This window comes from Pteropus vampyrus, unplaced genomic scaffold (assembly GCF_000151845.1).
Source record: "Pteropus vampyrus isolate Shadow unplaced genomic scaffold, Pvam_2.0 Scaffold75, whole genome shotgun sequence".
Classification (NCBI taxonomy): Eukaryota; Metazoa; Chordata; class Mammalia; order Chiroptera; family Pteropodidae; genus Pteropus; species Pteropus vampyrus.
In genome coordinates this window covers 1929787-1942015 of record NW_011888856.1, presented here as the reverse complement: position 1 = coordinate 1942015, position 12229 = coordinate 1929787, and the positions used below count along the sequence as shown (strand labels likewise).

The 12229-nt window shown below is 37.2% G+C and overlaps 1 long non-coding RNA gene across 1 annotated transcript in view; it reads right to left on the bottom strand.

Moving 5' to 3' along the window:
- Positions 1-5901: 5901 nt before the first annotated feature.
- Positions 5902-12229, bottom strand: part of LOC105293666 — a 60356-nt gene continuing 54028 nt past the window's right edge. Inside the window, exon 7 of the long non-coding RNA XR_896003.2 lies at positions 5902-6123. This is a non-coding gene — a long non-coding RNA (uncharacterized LOC105293666). The remainder of the gene's footprint in view (positions 6124-12229) is intronic.

Sequence of the window (12229 nt, the reverse complement as noted above, 5' to 3'; positions counted from 1 at the left end):
CAATCCAACAAGAGGATATAACTCTAGTAAACATATATGCACCCAAGATAGGAACACCTAAATGTATAAAGCAAATGTTGACCTACATAAAGGGAGAGATCATAGAAGACTTTAACACCCCATTGACACCAATGAACAAATCTTCCAGACAGAAAATCAACAAGGAAACAGTGACCTTAAATGACACCAGACCAGATGTATTTAATTGATATTTTTTTGAGCTTTTTACCCCAGATCAGCAGAATATACATTCTTCTCAAATGCACATGGAACAATTTCCAAGATAGGCCGTATGCTAGACCACAAAACAAGTCTTAATAAATTTAAAAATATCGAAATCACATCAAGCATCTTCTTCAACAATAATGGTATGAAACTAGAAATCAATTACAAGAAAAAAACTGAGAAAACACACAAACACAAGGAGGCTAAGTAACATACTACTACTAAACAATGACTGAATGGGTTAACAATGAGACCAAAGAAGAAATCAAAAGATACTTTGAGACAAATGAAAATTAAAACACAACAATCTCAAATCTATGGGACACAGCAAAAGTAGTCCTAAGAGGGAAATTCATAGTAATACAAGCCTACCTGGACAAACAAGAAAAACTTCAAATAAACACTCTAATCTTACACTTGAAGGAACTAGAAAAAGAACAGCAAACAATGACCAAAGTGAATAAAAGAAAGGAAATAATAAAGATCGGAGTGAAAATAAACAAAATAGAGTCTAAAAAAAAAAAAGATCAACAAAATTCAGAGCTGGTTTTTTGAAAAGACAAATAAAACTGATAAACCTTTAACCATCGGACTCATCAAGAAAAAAGAATGAGAACCCAAGGAAATAAAATCATAACTGAAAAAGAAGTAACAAAAGACTCCACAGAAATACAAAGAACTATAAGAAAATACTCTGGACAATTATATGCTAACAAATCTGACAATCTAGAAGAAATGGATAAATTTCTAAAAACATACATTTTCCAAAGACTGAATCAAAAAGAAGCAGAAAATCAGAACAGACTGATTACTACAAACAAAATTGAATCAGTAATCAAAAAACTCCCAACAAACAAAAAATTCCTGGACTGGATGGCTTCACAGGTGAATTTCATCAAACAGTCAACGAAGAATTAATACTTATCCTTCTCAAACTATTCCAAAAAATTCAAGAGGAAGGAAAATTCCCAAGCTCACTTTACAAGGCCACCATTACCCTGATTCCCAAACCGGACAAAGAAATTATAAAAATATTAAATTACAGGCCGAGATCCCTGATAAACATAGATGCAAAAATCATCAACAGAATATTAGCAAACCGAATTCAGCAATACATTAAAAAGATCATACGCCATGATCAAGTAGGATTTATTCCTGAAATGCATGTTTGGTTCAATAACTGCAAATCAGTTCATGTGATACACCACATAAACAAAATGAAAGATAAAAACCATACGATCCTATCGATCAATGCAGAAAAATCATTTGACAAAAATCCAGCATTTATTCACGATAAAAACTCTCAGCAATGTGAGAATAGAGGGAACATACACCAACATAATAAAGACCACGTATGGCAAACTCACAGCTAACATCGTATTCAAAGGAGAAAAGCTAAAAGCATTTTTCTTAAGATCAGGCACAAGACAAATACGCCTACTTTCACCACTTTTATTCAGCATAGTATTGGAAATGTTAGGCATAGCAATCAGACAAGAAAAAGAAATAAAAGGCATCCAAATTGGAAAGGAAGAAGTAAAACTGTCATTTGCAGATGACATGTTACTATATAGAGAGACCCCTAAAGATTCTACCAAAAAAATCTATTAGAACTGATAAATAAATTCGGTAAAGTAGCAGAATACAAAATTAAGATTCAGAAATCAGTTGCATTTTTATACACCATTAACAAACCATCAGAAAGAGAAATTAAGAAAACAATCTCATTTATAATTGCAACAAAGAAATTAATAAGACTCCTAGGAATAAATTTTACCAAGGAGGTTAAAGGCTCATATTCAGAAAATTGTAAGACATCGAAGAAAGAAACTAAAGAAGATACAAATAAATGGAAGCAGATACTGTGCTCACGGGAAAAATTAACATCATTAAAATGTCCATATTACCCAAAGCAATCTATAAATTCAATGCAATCCCTATCAAAATACCAATGGTATTTTTCACAGAACTAGAACAAATAATCCTAAAATTTGTGTGGAACCACAAAAGACCCCAAATAGCCACAGCAATCTTGAGAAAGAGGAACAAAATAGGAAGCATCACGTTACCTGTTATCAAACTATACAACAAAGCTATAGTAATCAAAATAGTATGGTATGTTCATAAAAACAGACACATAGATCAATGGAACAAAATAGAGACCCCAGAAATAAACCCACACCTATATGGTCATTAACTCTATGACAAAAGAGACAAGAATATGCGATGAGATAAAAATAGTCTATTCGATAAATGGTGTTTGGAAAACTGGACAGATATACACACACAAAAAATAAAACCGGACCACATTCTTACTTCACATACAAGAATAAACTAAAAATGGACTAAAAACTTAAATGTAAGACACAAAACCATAAAACTCCTAGAAGGAAACACAGGCAATAACCTCTCTGGCATTGCTCTTAGTAATATTTTTTCTGCTATGTCTCCTCAAGCAAGGGAAACAAAAAAAATAAACAAATGGGACTACATTAAACTAAGACGTTTTTGCACAGCAAAGGAAACTATTGACAAAACAAAAAGACAACTTACTAAATGAGAGAAGATATTCGCCAATAGTACATGTGATAAGAGGTTAATATCTAAACTTTATAAAGAACTCATACAACTCAATACCAAAAACGCAAACACTCTAATTAAAAAATAGGGAGAGAACCTGAATAGATATTTCTCCAAAGAGGACATACAGATGGACGATAGACATATGAAAAGATGTCCGTCACTAATCATGAGAGACATGCAGATCACTTCATACCTGTCAGAGTGGCTATCATCAATAAATCAACAAACAACAGTGCTGGCAAAGATGTGGAGAAAAGGGAACTCTAGTGCACTATTGGTGGGATTGCAAATTGGTGCAGCCATTATGGAAAACAGTTTAAAGATTCCTCAAAAGATTAAAAATAGAACTACCTTATGACCCAGCAATTACACTTCTAGGTACTTATCTGAGAAATCCAAAACACTGATTCAAAAGGGATATGCACCTTTATGTTAACTACAGCACTATTTACAATAGTCAATATATGGAAGTAACCTTCATATATTGAAGTAACTAATATATATGTGCCCATCAATAGACAATTGAATAAAGAAGAAGTGGTACATATATACAATGAAAGATTACTGAGCCATAAAAAATGAAATCTTACCATTTGTGACAACATGGATGGATCTAGAGGATATTATGCTAAGTGAAATAAGTCAGACAGAAAAAGAAAAATACCATATTATCTCTCTTATATGTGAGATCTGAAGAACAAAATAAATGAACAAACAAAACAGAAACAGACTCATAGATACAGAGAATAAAATGATGGTTGCCAGATGTGAGGGGATTTAGGGGGCCAGGTGAAAGAGTTGAAGGGATTAAGAAATAAAAATTGGTAGTTACAAAATAGTATGGGGACGTAGAGTGTAGCATAGGGAATATAGTCAATGATATTGTAATAACTGTGTATGGTGCCAAGTGGGTGCTAGACTAATCGAGGGGATCAGTATAATTTTGCAAATTATATAAATGTCTAACCACTGTGTTGTATACCTAAAACTAATATAAAATAATACTGAAGGTCAACTTCAAGTGACAAAAAAAAAGCAGGGCTGGGGAGACTTGGAATAATACAACTTGACTGCATCTTTCTCATCCATCATTCCTGTAGACATGGACCAAGATTTGCTTGGAGGGTGAAACAAGATGGAAAATTCAACCTCTGAAACGTGTCTCATGCACAAAGATACAGCTCAATACTACCTCTTTAGGAGCTTCCCACAGATGCAGCTACTTACCATCTCACTGTGCCCTCATAGCCCTGCACCCCAAGTTCAGTTACAGTACTTACCTCTCTGTGGAGTCATTAATCATTCACATTAGTCTCCCCTAGAGACTGGGAACTATTCAAAGGAAAGATCCTGATCTTATTTCATTTCGACTCTCCAATTCTTAGTGTACAGTAGTCCTTCCATTGACATTAGATGAATGAATGAGTGAATGAATGGATGATACTCAGATGCATAGACCATCTTGTTTAAATATCTGGGTGCCTTCCTTAATAAAAGGGGCTGATATGATGCAAAGGTTAACAGAGTTCCCTAGAAGGGAAGAGGTATCCCAGTCACCTTCCACACAGTAATGAGACAGGCACAGTTCTCTCCAGAGCGAGCAAACATCACTAACCTGATTATCCTCAACTGATTCTTGTTAACTGGAAATAACTGGGCTACCTTGTTTCTCTCTCTTGCTCCCTCCCCCTCTCCACCTCCCTCTCCCCCTCACTCCTTCTCCCTCCCTTCCTCCCTCCCCCAACATCCTCCCATCTCGTCCCTGATCTTGAAGTGTTTGCACTGGCTTATCTAATGTGGTTCCCCTGGCAGCGTGTTAAAGCAGGATATCAAAGACTCAGTTGCACTCACTGTCTGCAGTGAAGCCCCTCGGCGACTTCCCGGGGGGTCTGCCCCTGCACCAACTGGCACCACAGGCAGAGTTCCTAGACCCTACCAAACAGACTCAGGAGATCAGTTTCTTGGTGGAGAATTCCCATTTAAGGAGTGGGAGCATCTCAGATAACCTAATCAAGCAAAGCAATCACCCTATCTCATAGCACCGATGCCAAGGATATAAATATTTAAAACAGAAGCGAGTCTATGGCATCCTTCCTGAACAATTTGCTCTGCCTTTTACCCAGCCAGGAAGGAAGGAAGAGAATGCAAATTCTTTTTATTTATTTTTATTTTATTTATTTATTTTAAAGATAACTTTCATGGTAGCCAGGCATTTCCAAAAGAAGCCTGGGCTACAAGTCGATGTGCCAAACATGAATATCTGGAGATTGCTGAATGAAAGGATTACTAGGATGGACACATATGTTTCCTTTAACAATAAACAAATATTAATGACTGTAAATTGCCATGATTGTACTTCAACCTGATGTTTAAAGATATTGGACTTAGCTGATAGGAACTGTTGCCCTCTACTGGATGGAATGTCACAAGAACGCCATGATTTCAAATTTGCAGTGGCCTAAACGCTTTCATCTTTTCCAGGATCCCGATGGTCAGGACGGTGGTGAGGATGAGAACGATGATGAAGGAGAGGAGGGGAAGGATAAAAGGGAAGAGGAGGAGGAGACAAAAACCTTGACGAGGGGGAGAATCCCCTAGATTTATGCAGCACGTTAGTGCCTTGTGAAGTGCATTCACGCAGATTATTTTACCTGAGCTTCGCAGTTACTATGTGAAGATGATATATAGTGTTGCGAATGAGAGGACTTTGGCAAAGAAAGTTAAATCATTTGCCTACAGATTCAGAGGCAGTGAGCGGCAGAGCTCAGATTCTGACTCAGGCTTTCTAAATCCAAGCCCTGGAATGGTTTTCCTTCATTCTTCTTATTTGATGGGCTTTACTTATATTTACCTAAATCCAGTCTTGGAATTTTTTTTTTTTTAAAGTCTCTTTTATGTATTGAAGACATCGTTCATTCACGCATTCATTCGAAAGCATTTATTACATGCTCACTCTATGCGTGGCCCCCCAAGCTCATTTCTGAAACAGCTGTATGACTGTTACGCATTTAACTTATTCAACCAGTTACATGACTTGAGCAGCTTTATTTATAATATCCAAAAACCGAAGGCAACCTATGTCCTTCGACAGGTGAATGGTCATACAAACCTTGGTGTATCCCCATCACGGAATAGTATTTCAGCAATGAAAAGGAACAAATTATTAACACATCAATGACTTACATAGATCTCCGGGGCATTATGCTGAGTGAAGAAAAAGCCAGTCTCAAAAGGCTATGCACATTGTGTGATTCCACTGATACAATATTTTTGAAATTGCAAAACTGTAGAGATGGAGCACAGGTAAGTGGTTGCCTGTGGAGAGAAAAGAGCCAGGGCTGTGGCTACCAAGGGAAATACGCACAACTCCTTTATAATGACAGAACTGTTCGGGAACTCGATGTGGTGGTGGCCGTACAAATCTAAACACGTGATCAAATATCATAGAATTATACACAAAGACACACAAAAACATGAGTCATGTACGAACTGGTGAACAATGACATAATCTGTAGTCTAGTTAATCGTTTTGAGTCGACTGATTTCCTCACTTCATAATGTCCTGCTATGTACGAGGACATCCTAGGGGAAAGCAAGGAGATGGGTACACGGGACCTCTCTGTACTACGGTTACAATTTACTGTGAGTCTATAATTATTTCAAAGTAAAAAAGAAAAAAAGAAGAATTAAGAAGAAGAAGATGTCCTCGGATGGGCCAAGCTGTCCCACCACTCCATCGGGCTCTGCTGTTACCTTGAGAGGCGTCCTGGGGTCCTAGGCTTTGAGAGGTGAGTCAATAATTACATGGTGGGCACACACTCTGGCAACGACAAGGATGCCATACGAGTTGTAAGGAATAGAGAAGAAAGTAATCAGGATCCACGATGAGCACAAATAGAAAGTTCTACATGGAAAACACCCTATCGACACGCTCCTTGCACACAGCCCATGCAGTCGAGAAAAGAGAATGGGGGCGGGGGAAGCGTGGGTCTGGGGCAGTCCTGCACCCCTCGATCTCTTCAATACTGCTCCCCTGTGGTTCACAGTCAGAGCACCCGAGGGCCCCCACTCCTGGCAGGTGGGACTCGGGCTGGCGTTGGCGGGATCTGTGGGGGCTGTGGGGGCTCATGTGGCAGCAGCTCTCAGAGCTGGGGCCACAGCAGAAAGAGTCTAGAGAGGGCCTGGTTTGGGGCACTCGAAGGGACACTAACGTAGGGGCTGGCCCTGCTGCTGGGTTTGCTGGCAGGACATCTTGGTGAGAATTCAGTCAACTCAGAAAGATACATGTTTTTCTTTTAAATGGAGGGATTGTATTAGATGGCTCTCAGGATGATCTAGCCCTACTATTCTGCATTTCCATGAGTCGCCTGAGCTAATCTGGTCACTGTGATTCAGCATTCACTAGTGCTCTTCACTTTCAGCTTTCTGGCAGCCCAGATGAAATCACCTGGTTTTTGTGCCAAGTATCTGACACTCATCATAGACAGCTTCTATTATTGACTATAGCTTTATTTAAATATCTTGTTCCGCAACTAAACTATAAGCTCCCCCTGAGACCATAACTATTATTTGTAACCCTTCGTGTCTTTCGCATAGCAGGTATAATTGTAGAATTTAATTGAACATAACTCGATAACTAAAAAAATAAAAAGATTCACTTGAAAACGTTGATAGATTTGACCACTTGGCTATATAAAAAGTTAAAAGTTTTATAGAGTAAAAATCACCACGAAGCCAAAAGATTAATGGTAAATCGGGAAATGTATTTGCAAAATATATGGAAGATAAATAGAATAGGCCAGACGAGAATAAACAATTCACAAAACAAACAGAATAAATAGCCAATAAGGTATTCAGTCTCACTACTCATCAAGGATATGAAAATTAAAACTATATGATGATGGCTTTTGTCTTGCTTTGTTTTTATCAGGTCAGCAAAAAATTTAAGTCAATCAGAATATGTAATGTTAGTGATTATCTAAGAAATGGACATTCTCATACCCGGCTGGTGAAACCAGTAATGGCGGTGGTAGAGATGGAGTAAAATCTGACAGTTGATAACAAACATCTTTAAAATGTGCCAAATGGTTTATCTATTAGAAAATTGTCTTAAAATAATAATAATTTGGGAATAAGGAGACACCACAAAAATAGGCATTGCAGAATTGCTTGTAAATTTTAAAGGAAATTGTCCATTAATAGAAGAATGTATAGATAAATAGTGTTTTTATTCAATAAGCTATTATACTAATTAAAATTAATGGACTGGAGATACTTGAATAAATGTCTAAAATACACTATTGATTCCAAAGACCAGATTGGAGAAGGAAATGGACAGTTATATTGTTTTAAAAACGTAGGAAACTATATGACTTTGTTCACTATATATTGTCCATAGTTATGTAACAAAGGCATAAAAAAAAGGACCAGGAAAGATACTCATCAACTTCAAACCTGTGTTTGAGGGAGGGAGATGAGACTGGGGCTTCGACTGTTTCTATATTTTTCTTAAGGTTGGATTAAATGAGAAACCATATGTAAGGCATTTAGCACAGTATCTGGATTAATAAATATAAATGTCAAGTAATTATTAATGTATACTGTGGCTAAGTTTAAGGATAGTCTAAAAGAGAACTTGAACTTCATGAGGGAAAATAGAGTAAAAACAGGGCTCAAGTCTAAACATGAGTGAAAATGGAGTATACATTAAGATAGCCGCTCTGTGACAGGAATCTTGCGAGGGGTAGGACACGGCTGACTCACCGAGTCCTCACTGCGACCTTCGGTATGATTTCACTGGGCCCATTTCACTGACTGGGAAACTGAGGCTAAACCAGGTGATGAAATTTGGACAGAATTATATTTCTGCCCATGGAAGACCCAAGATGTGAATTCCTGCTGGTTTGACCCAAGTCTCTTCTTCTTTACATAGGAGACAATGAATCCAGAAGGGTGCAAATAAAGGAAGTTTCTACCCGATTTTTGGAGGACTTTGCAAAGAAAGGCAGGGAGACCGCACTCTACCCAAGTCTGGGAATGGGTTTGCCCTCAAATTCCCTGCTTGCTTATTCTCCAAAGCTGTCCCCAGGCTGGGGACTGGGTCATTGACTTATTAAATAAACTTCCCTGCTGACAAGCCTAAAGGCTGTTGAAAAGGAACATGGAGAGAGAAGGAAGTTGACCGGCAGATCCCAGCACCCACAGCATGATCAGTGAGATTTCCAGCAAAGCCCTGAGTCCCAGAGGGTCAGAGGGCTCCCAGGTTTCTCCCTTTGCTGAAGCCAAAAACGAGAGCACAAATGATGAGCAGATTAGGGCCACCTGGCACGACAAACAAAGCCAGGGGCTTGGGACTTTTGGGAGAAAGGGGAGACACATGATTTGCAAAAAGTTTTTATTTTTCCTTTCCATGAAAATTGCCAAGACCTGAAATATAAGTGTTGGGAAACAGGAGACAGTGCTGTTGTTACTGCAGATAATACAGCTGTTGAGCTAGAAACTGCAAGAGAAACAAGTAAAAAACCATGAGGATGGAATGTTTAGCAGGATGGTGATTATAAAATGAATAGCGGCGTACCAAAGGAAGCCGAGAGGCAAAGTCACCCAACACCAAAAAGAAATCTTCATAGGGAAGAGACGGACATGACATCAAGAGGAGCCTTCGGAAAGCTCACCCTCTGGCATGGTCAGATGGCCCAGGAGCAAGTCCAAAAAAAGCCTTCCGAAGCCCCGCATCTTAGACCAGCAGGAACTGGGGACGCTTGGGCAGTGATGCTGGGAGGACCAAGAAGAAGGATGAAGGCGTAAGAAGGAGCCCAGTAATTAAGCAAAAGCTTAGAATCTGCAGAGAAATGAACACTGCTTTAAAAAAAAAAAAAACGTTCTTAATATTTAGCATCAGAGAAATCTACAAATTTCCAAGAACGTGAATAGCTGAATAACGCTTCCCTCGAAAATAATTTTTTTACAAGTTCTAATCCCTACCACCTGGGAATGTTACCTTATATAGCAAAAATTAAGAAGAAGAAAACAAGATTTTGTAGATTATCTTGGATAATCAAAATGATTCCTAAATATAATCACATGTATCCTATATGAGAGAGGGCAGAGGGAGATTTAACCACAGAAGACAATGTGACTACAGAGGTACAGATTACAAGGATGCAGCCACAAGCCAAGGAATACCAGAACCACTAGAAGCAGAAGAGGGAAGGAAAAATCTAGAGCCCCCAGAGAGAGTACAGCCCTGCTGACACCTTGGTTTCAGTCTAGTAATACTGGTTTCGGACTTCTGATCTCCAGGGCTGTGAAAGAATCAATTCCAGTTGTTTTAAGCCACCAAATTTGTGGTAATTTGTTACAGCAGCTGCAGAAAGTTAGCATAAGTAACTGACCTTTAATTTTGAGAGCTCTGCTCTGTTGTTCTGGTAAATTATCCCCACCACACTGTTAAATGGTCATTTCAGCTTTGCTTGTAAAAGCAAAACATTGGAAACGGCCTAGAATGTCCATAAACATCAGTTTAGTTAAACAAAGTACGTTTTATTAAGTGGAGTACTATGCAACTATTAAAAATCAAATGGCAGTGGTATATTTACTGACATGGCATTATGTTCACGATACACTTACCTTTAAGTAAAACAAAAACACCACCAGTTATATACTAATGAGTTAGATTTAAACTCTGACCTATTTGGAATTTATCCTGGTAAATGGTATGTATTTTTGTAGCTATAAATTTATCTCCTTTCACTTGGCTACGATTTTATGATTTGTTCCAATATCATTTATTGAGTTGAACAGCCTTCCTTCACTGATTTCTCAGATATTGAGGCTTATTTTTGGACTTTTCGGTCTGTTCTAGTGATCTCTCTGTTTATTCAGGCATCAGTACCACACTGTTGCTAATTTAATATCTGAGAGGACAACCTCCTCTATTGCTCTATTCCTTCCAGAATTTTCCTGTTCTTCTTGATTTCGAATTATCTCAACTATTTTTTAAAGCCCTGTGGGTTTTTCTGTTGTTGTTGCGATCATGTTAAATTTAAAATAAGTGAAATTTGACATCTTTATGGTATTTTCTTCCAAGATTTGGAGTGTCTCCCATTTGTTCAAGTGTGTGTGTGTGTGTGTGTGTGTGTGTGTGTACCACACATGTGTTCACATTTTATGCATGCTCTTCAGAAGTGATTTTAAAGTTTTCTTCATATAGGTTTTGTTATCCTTATGAAGTTTATTCCTATGTATTTCTCTCTCTTGTTGCTATTAAACATGGGATATTTTTTCCTTATACTTTGTAACTGATTATTATTTTATGCGTAAGCTGTTTATTTCTCTGTATTAACTTTTATACCCTGATATTACTGAATTTGCTCATTTCAACTGTGTTTCAGGTGATGCTCTTGGGTTCTACAGATTTATGCTAATATCTTCTGCCAATAATGCCAGTTATATTTCCTCCTCCTAATTTTTGTAGCTATAATTTTTTCTTGTCTGATTCTATCAGTTTGTACTCTAGCACAATGATAAATAATAGTGGTTTCTATATAAAATTCCTGACTTTGGTGGGAATGCTCTTAGCAATAAGTATGGTACTGGCTTTTGGGCTTGAGATACACATAAATAAAGTATCAGACCATTATCAATTTATTGAGCATTTTATCAAAAAAAGGTATATGGGATTATGTCAAATGATTTTTTCAGCATCTGTAAAAACAATTTTTATAAACAATTTTTCTTAGATTAATATAACGAATGGATTTCTAGATTTCTCAGTGTTGAACTACACTGGCATTCCTAGAATACCTAGTTAGATAGGATACATTATTATTTTAATATGCTGTTAATATTTAGTTTAAGATTTTAGAATAAGTATTTACATGACAGATTACTCTTTAACTTTTTCGCAGTCCATTTCGGGTTTTGGTAGCAACATAACGCATTTCGTTAAACAAAATTGGAAGTTTTCCTTCTTTTCCTATGCGCTACGCTTTTTCTCTGCTATGGAGTTATTTTTTTTTATTGAAAGATGCTTTGTATTTAAAGGTGCTTTTGTGGGGGATCAGTCTTTGACAACTTTCTCTGTGTGTTTGGTGGAAACTGTTTTGCATTTTCTTTCTCTTCTGGGGTCAGTTTTAGAAAATTATATTTTCCTGGAAAACTGTTTATTTCATCCAAGTGTCAGAATATATACAGTTTAAATGCATACAGTTGAACAAAACAGTCTTTTATGATTCTACTTTTTTCTTCTATTCTTTTCTCTTAATTTATCATTTCATATTTTTGTAGAAAAATTTTAAAAATTCTTTTATTTAACTGCAGAGTAAAATATGAAAGCTTTTCCAACTATGACTTAAGGTCCAGAAACCATCCAAAAGAATTGATAAATTCTGCTACAAAAAAAGTAAAATAAAATTAAAAA